The sequence below is a fragment of the Apis cerana genome, linkage group LG6 (genome assembly GCF_029169275.1).
Source record: "Apis cerana isolate GH-2021 linkage group LG6, AcerK_1.0, whole genome shotgun sequence".
In the NCBI taxonomy this organism is placed as follows: domain Eukaryota; kingdom Metazoa; phylum Arthropoda; class Insecta; order Hymenoptera; family Apidae; genus Apis; species Apis cerana.
Window position 1 is genome coordinate 14,829,249 of NC_083857.1, and position 8,382 is coordinate 14,837,630.

General features: G+C 44.8%; 1 non-coding gene across 1 annotated transcript; it reads left to right on the forward strand.

Moving 5' to 3' along the window:
* The first annotated feature begins 2,178 nt into the window (after nucleotides 1-2,178).
* On the forward strand, nucleotides 2,179-2,262 carry Trnal-uaa (transfer RNA leucine (anticodon UAA)). Its single transcript has one exon. It is a non-coding gene; the product is annotated as a tRNA-Leu (tRNA).
* Nucleotides 2,263-8,382: the final 6,120 nt, after the last annotated feature.

The following is an 8,382-nucleotide window of genomic DNA, read 5'->3' on the forward strand; positions in this document are numbered from 1 at the left end:
GCCTTCTCCAATCTCCAAAACTCTTCGCTTCGAAATTTTTACGATCCTCCCCTCCCTCTCCCTCCCCCCACATTCTCCCAACTTCCGGAACACGGCTCGTCCCCTCGATTACGAATCCTCTCGAGTCGAGATTACGACTCCTCTCTCTCCTTCTCCTACAACCCGACACCGTGTTCGCCTCTTCGTTTCAGGAGAAAAAATTTTCCAAATATATATATATATAAAAAAGGAGGTTCTCCAAAAAAATTATATGCTCGAGCGTATTTCTCGCACACGCGCGCTTATAATCCGTAAGGCAAGGACTTTTCGGCGAGAGGGGGAAGGGGGAGGGTGGATTGATCCCGTGGTCATCCGCTCTCCCCTCTCCCCTTGCTCATTTCCCTCCTCGCCACCCCTCTTTCCTTCCTCCAACGTCTCGACGAGTCTATGTGTATGTGTGTGTGTGTGTGTGTGCGCGTACAAGGCACGCGTTGTATACCGAGTCCACCCACTTCATTACAACCGTACGAAGGAGGGGGAGGAGGACGACAATGACAGCGGCGGCGGTGGATGGTTACCCATCCGTCCCAAACTTTCCCTTCGGCCTGGTGCGCCCTTAAGTGAAATCCTGGCATCAATCTTGCTAACGACCCGGGATTAACGCTAATTTGTCGACCGCGCGATATTGCCGAATCGCCGAGATATCTATCCCTCGACGCGCCGCCAACGCCGCATCCTCCTCTTCCTCCTTCTCGTTTCCGCCGGTTCGTTCTTCGTTTCACGAGTCGTGAATTTTATATTTATATTCTTCAAAAAAAAGTTTTTATTTTTTAAATTTATTTATTGCTTTATAAAGGTTGGTTAATTCGTAATAATGAAACGGTGGAGGAAAATAAAAAATACGCCGTCGATAATCGCTCCCTCCACTTTCCGAGAAGGAGCACGTTTCAAAGGAGGAGTTGTCACACCCGCATGCTCGATCCACCACTTGGAGCCGGTCGGTACGGTTATGGTGACACGTAGCCCCGAGGAGAGCCGCTCTCGAGCGCTGCTGATGGCGCGGATTAGGACAATGAGATGATGCTCACCTGCTTCTCCTCGAGAGGAAAGGAACGTTGCACGGGTCATCGCCGCTAGACGGGCCGATCGATCCGTGCCGAAAAGAAAAAAAAATAATATGGAAGAGCGAGCCCCCCCAAGATCGTTCGAAACGGATCGATGTGCAAAGAAGCTCGTTTATTAATAATAGCCTTGTGAGCTGAGTTGAAAAATCGAGATGAATTTCAACAATCGAGATAATCGTGTGCTCTCGTAGTTCGAAGAAAAAGGAGAAAAAAAAAGTTAAGCAAGATAATTAAACGTAAAATAACAAATCGTACGAATTTGGAATACCACGCTTCCCTCGAATCGCATCGTACGCGAGTACGAGGATATTTCAACCTGCAGCTCGCCTCCCCTTCCCCCCACCTCCCAAATCTCCCGCCATCGGGTATATATTAACACCCTGTATAGAGGACGGATGCTCGCCACCGTTAATGGAATCGTCTCCTCGCGCTCTTACAGCTTTCGACGCCACTCGGCTTTCGGGAGAGAGAGAAATTTCTCTCGGCTCGTTTCCGTCCGCGCAGAGACAACGGCGTGTACTCCGATTCCGATATATATATATATATATGTACACATCTGAAAGAGCGTTGAATAGCGAAGATCCGTTAGGCGCGTTTCCCACGCAAGAGATACCATTGATCGTGTATCGGTTTGACGCGTGACGTACAACATAGATACCGACGGTTGGTAATATCGTTTCGCCGCCGTCCACTATCGTCCATTGCGATTTCGTTCTCGCCACGTACGCGGCCACGCGGCCACGATTCGATCCAATTCGATATTCCTCGTTCGATATTCCGCCGTCCCTTTTTGTCTTTCTGGTTATATCGGCCCTCCCGATCGAGCTTTCCCATCGAATGCGCACCACGCCGACTATTGTTTCGTGTAAGAAGCAGCAGTCTGTTCGGATTTTTTTTTCTTCTTTTTTCCTTTTTTCTTTTTTTTTTTGTTTCGTTTCTCAATCTCGATCTATTAGAATCGTGCAGAGACACGAGCGGATTGAAAGTTCGTTTCGACGGAACGGGAAAAATAAATTATCGATCGGTATAAAAGTTGGGAGAGTTATTGGCCTATCGCTAGTGGACATTGCGCGAAGCCAGGTTGGCCGAGCGGTCTAAGGCGCCAGACTTAAGTTCTGGTTCCCGATTGGGAGCGTGGGTTCGAACCCCACACCTGGCAAAATTTTAAAATCGTTTTGGAAATTTTATCGAAACGCGTTGCTTGCGTCGTTACGATATATCACGCCTATTTTGTGGTAATTTTTGAAATTAACTGCAATATAAAAAGTATTCGAGGTAAATCGTATCCCTGCTTGGATACGATACACGCCTATCTCGCGCCAACTTTTTTGCTCTCTCATTCTCGCGACATTTCGTAGAATTATTATTAAAGTCGTATATATGCAACCGATATCGTTCGAATCTTCCACGTATTTCGTGAACACCCTGTATGAACGCCGGGCGACACTTCGATCGTATTGCGCTACAGCGACGATCTCGGCCGAGAGACGGATGGGAAGGAGAAGAAGAAAGAAGCAAAGGGAAGAAAGGGGGAAGGCCATATCGGGGAAGAGACGGTTATTTCTGAATCTTTGGTCGGTTTGCAAGTGCAAACTCTTTGGAATCAACCTGAGATAGAGTGGAACATTCTTATCAAAAAATTTTCTCATCGATATATTATTCCATATTTTTGCATCGTTTATATTTTTAATCTCTCTCTGCTCGAAAGAAAAAGGCAAGAAAAAGGAAGCAAAGAAATTAAAAAGAGACGGTTTCCTATCTCTCGTTTCGCAGCCACGCCGTCTAGAAGGCAAGATTCCGTGGAGGAGGAGGAGATCTCTTCTGGCCACGACTCACGGAACAGCTATAAGGAAGAACCTCTTAATCGGGGACCTGGACCTCTACAGGGCACGGGGGCCTAACCCCCGTGGCCCTCGGCCGCCGTCGGTGTATCTCGATCCCCGCCACGCGTCGCGTCATCGACGATCGATCTTCGAATTTTCCCTTTTTCTCCGTGTCACTACTAAAAATATAAAAGCTTTTCTTCTGTGCTGTGATATATATATAAATTCTGTGGAATGAATTTTATATTCGAATATGTGCGTATATTTTTTTCTTATTATACAATCGTTATAATTACGACATCGATTTTCTGGAGAAGGAGAATTTTCTCAAGATGATAATCTCGACAGCTGCAATAAATAAATGAATAAATAAATTCGAGAAAAAAGAAAGAAAGAGAGAGAGAAGGGGAAAAAAAAGAGTATAGAGACGATAGGAGAGAAGATGGTTGATCAAGAGGGACGGCGCGGGGGTTGGGTTGGGCCGATGGACGGTGGAGTGCAGGGTTGAGTAGCTTGCGGGGTGGAGGTGGTTGCCGGCCGGCCATACGTATCGCGGTAAGCCAGAAAGGGGGGTGCTGGTCGGGGGTAGTCCGGGCCACCAGGGGCCGGGACCACAATTACACAGAGTGCGGTGCCGCAAAGCCCTTTCAGCCTCTACTCCTAGAGAGATGATGGATTCGCGTTGTCTTTCCGGGCTCCCCGCCACATTGTGCGCCCACCGGCCCGTGTCGTCCTCTGTTTACCGCCGCGTCTACGTGTACGCTTTTCGAGAATTGCTCGTTTCAATGGAAAGGAGGAGAGAACGCTGCCGCACCTACCTCCTCCCCCCTCCAAATCCTCGAGAGCTGCCCGCTCGAATTCCTAGTCGCAGGGTAAACGGGAATGCGAACGCGGCGATTCTTCCATTATTCTTTCCGTATCGTGCTCGTTCTCGTTCGTCCCATCGAGTTTGGATCGATGAAACGTTTTTTGGGAGTAGATTAATCTAACCTAAGTCACGAGGCAAGAGGTTAAGTGGATATACTCGTACTTTGACGATGTGAATTTGAAGGCATGACGATGCGAATTCATAGTTAATTAGGTTTCTTTCTTTTCGATCGTTTCTGTACTTACATTACGTCACACTTTCCGCCACGGCTCTACGATGATCGAGTATCGGTATCTCGAGAGCATCGAGAATAAAAGATCACGATGCGATCCATTTTTTCGAAATATATATATATAGAAAAAAGGGGAACGGAACGGTATAACCTCTCGCGCTACTCGTACATCTAGCGTGCATGGATGGAAACACGCATCGCGCCGCCTCGCTTCGAAGCAGAAAAGCAAAGATAAAGAAAGAGAGAAAGAGAGAGGGAGAACGAAAAGAGAGAAAGAAGGCGCGCGCGTGCGCGTGTATCCGTGCTTTCTCTTTCAGGATGAACAAACGCGGATGCAAAAGAAGTCTCTGAATGAGCGATGCCTACGGACAGTATGGAGCTTCTCCAGTTATTAGCATCTACTCGGTCTCCTTGTGTATATACGTATCCGTGTGGCGCGCGCACGAGCCCGAAAGGGAACAGAGCGGTCATTATGGAGATTGAAACACCGTTCGGTAACACGTTCGCTTCGCTCTTTCTTTCGCTTCGTTTCCTTTCCTTTCCTTCCCCCTCCCACCCTTCCTCCCCACGCTCCTTCGTTTCGTTTCGTTTCACGTTCGCTTCGTTCATTCGCGTCCCGCGTAATCATCTCGCGAATAAAGGGGAAAACGACATTGGTGGAAGATAGCGTGTGCACGTCTCGACGACACAATTTTCCACGGGTTCTTTTCCACCGATCATCTCCGCCGAGCAAAATCGTTCGACGCCTTTCCCCTGTTTTATCGGCCGATCTCAACGAAACGCGTTTTATTCAATTCGAATCGTTCCACCGTATCGTTCGCCAATTGTTATCCATTCGAATCGTTCGACGCAGACATTTGTTACGGCTCTCTCTCTTCTTTTTTAATTTTATCCTCGATTCTGATCGATTCGATGAGTCGAGTTTTTCGAGCCACGTATCGTTCGCAATATCTATTTGTCCGGATAAAGTTATTAAGATTTAGAACCACGAGCCCCGTTAAAAAGAGCGCGAGCGAGAAAAAAGGGACGCAAAATTTGGCGGAGGAGCTACCTATAGATTGGAAGGATGACAATGGTGATCAGTTCGGGTTGCTGCGCGTTATGGGTTATGGGTTATAGTGACCGGGCGGAGAAGCCAAAGTGCACGGGCATCCAATATGCAATAAACATACGAAGCTTTGACGTATTTAATAGTAACGTGGTCGTATAACGCTTGACACGCATGGAAGCTTTTATGGGGGATGGGTGGGTATCTCTCGACCCGTCAGACTCTCGGCCGTGTCTCTCCTTTCTTACGGACGGTGCCGTTGTTCCTTCGCCAACCGGGCAACCTGGCCGCGCTCGACCTGAGAATCGCTGCCCTTTTGCCCCGGCCGTGCTCGCTCCCCCTCCCTTTCCCTCGCCTATCTCCTCCCCACCCTCTTCCTCGCCCAAGGAATATAGCCTGTAGTTAATTGCGTGTCTGCGCCCAAAGAAGGATCCTTAGGCTGTGTGACGGCCGGCTCGATGCCTCGCTACGATGCGGCTTGACCGTGTTCGGTGCACCAGCCTCCGAGCTCGCTGTAGATGTCGCTCGCTCCTTCTCCGCATTGATTCCGCGTCTTTTTTCCTTCTCTTTTTTCTTCTTTTTTTTTTTTTTTGACACTCGTTCGTCGCGATTCTACATTTATCTTCATTTGCTCGTGATCGTGATCGTGAAAGAAAAAAAATGGTATTTAAATTTTTGCCCCCCTCCTCGCGCCCGAACGAATCTTTAATCGCGTAAGAAATTTGTCTTGTCGTGGACGTATCACGATCTAGCGGATGAAGATAGCCCGCATCGATACCGGATCCCAATGAAATTGACACGTCCATCTATCATTCGACATATGCATGGTATGCATGGGAACGAAGGACACGAGGAAACCGGTGCGTCCCGCCACTCTGACCATGCATAATTCACGATATCTCTGTGGGCCAGCTCGAAATCTCGAATAATGGCTAGGACTCCTATTTCCTTTCCTTCGAACTTTTCCTCCCTTTCTTTTTCGAAAAGAACCTTTCGACCACGACGTTACTTCTTTCCATTATTCTTCAACTTGTTCTTTTTTTTTTTCTGTTCAATTGGAGAGATCGGAAAGGAGGAAGAGTTTTTTAACTCGTGCATCGTTAATAAAGCGACGGCGCTTAAAATATATTCTTTTTTCTTTTAAGGCCATGCATATTTATAGCGGAAATACTCGATAAACGATCGCCACGTCGGTTCGTAACACTCTCGTAAATTCCGCTCTTTATCACTCGGAATTATTCCGCCAACGGATTCTTCTAGATGGAAATCTTTCTTGCCCCTTGTTTCCCTCTCGTATATATTTTTTTCCCCAATCGCACATTACGAAATAATAAATATCCTCCATTTTACCAAATAATAGAATTATTCCACGAGCCTGTCCCATGCGTTTCGAGGAGAGAAGCATCTTGAAAAGTTTAAAAATTTTATTCCCTCGAGTTGAAATTAAATTCGAAAGGTGCTTCCTCCGGACCCTTGGCCCCGATCTCCCCCCTTCCTGCTCGAATCATCGTCATCGAATATTCGCAACGATGAGCACTTTGTATCGGAAATACGTGGACAGCGGTCGTCGTGCGACCCGAGGAAGCGGGGACGAAGGCTGACCCGACCTTCCTTCCCCCCCCGTCTCTCGACTTGTCCCATTATTTTGGGCGTGACGGACCGTCGAAACCGAAAAGGCGAATTTGTCCATCATCGAAACAACGAATGGCTCGCGTTCCTCGTCACGTTTCGAAATAAAAATTTCAGAATTTCGAAAACTCTTTTCTCCCGGATTTTTAAAATCGTTCTCTGATATTTTCTTTGTAATTTTCTCAATGTTTCTATCGCCTCTCGGTATTGAATATTTCTAATGCTGATAAATCGTATTACAGCCGCATTTAACTCGAGTTTAAAAAATTGACGAATTCGAATGTTTTTCCAATTTTATAATAATTATTGAATTAATTAGATTAATTATTCGACCATGAACATTATCTATTCGATTATCAGCTAATTTAATTTCTGGACATTTAATTTTAACATTGTTAGGAATTTTTATTGGAAATTTTATTACAATTTTACCAATTAATCTTTTGATCCAAAATATACTATTAACTTTAGAGATTTTTATATCAATTATTCAAAGTTATGTATTTTCAATTTTACTAATTCTTTATTTTAAACTAAATCTAATTAATTTATATAATTATAAAATAAAAATGAAAAAAAATTTTCCATAGTTCATTTTCGCATAGTTACAAATAGACCTTGACCAATTATTCTATCATTTAGATTAATAAATTCATTGATTAGAACAGCTATCTGAATTTACAGATCAAATATTTTATTTATAATTCTTAATTTAACTAACGCAACAGTAATTATAATACTTTGATTTCGAGATATCATTCGTGAAACAACATTTCAAGGATTACATACACTTTAAGTTATCAATTTCTTAAAGTTTAGAATATTACTATTCATTATCTCAGAATTAATATTTTTTGTTTCTTTCTTTTGAGCTTTTTTTCATTCTTCAGTGTCTCCAAATATTGAAATTGATATATTATGACCACCTAAAGATGAGGGAAACAACGAAAGAAAAGAGGTTCGAAGAAGGAGGATATCCTAGAATTTCCGCGGCGAGGAGGAGGAGGAGGAAAAAGCATCGGGCCGGATGATATTATACCGTCGCTGCGGGGTAGAGAATCGAGCCGCCAACTTGCATACGTAATAATGGCATAAAGCTGAGGGGTGTCCTTTAGGCGGCCGGCCTTTATGCAGGAATTTCGGGTATAAAGCTGACGAAATCACGGGGCTGCCGAGTTTCCCCCGTGCGAAACCCCCTCCCCCGTCGAAAATCCAAATGGTCATCGTAAATAGAAAATCCGTTTTTTCCTCCTGCGAAATGCGAGTTTTATTCGTCCACGATGCGCGCCTCTCTCTCTCTCTGTCTGTCTTTCTGCGTGCGGTTGGGGTGACAGCAGCGCGACCCCCGAGGACACGAATACGTTATGCACCGTTGGAAAGTGGAACTGCTTTACGTTTCTATTATGGAGTGACCGTGCTTGAAATTTTCCACGCGGCTTCGTTTCCAGATACGAAATTATAGTATTATATGAAATTGATTGTTTTCGATCTCCTCTTCGATGTGTATATGAAATTATAGTACAAGTATTGTAGTATATTATATTATATATGTATATATATATATAGAAAGTATAGGTATTGTAATATACGAAATCGATCTCCTCTTCGACATATGTATATGAAATTATAATATAGATATTATAGTATATTATAGTATAGGGAATTTTCGAGTACTCGGT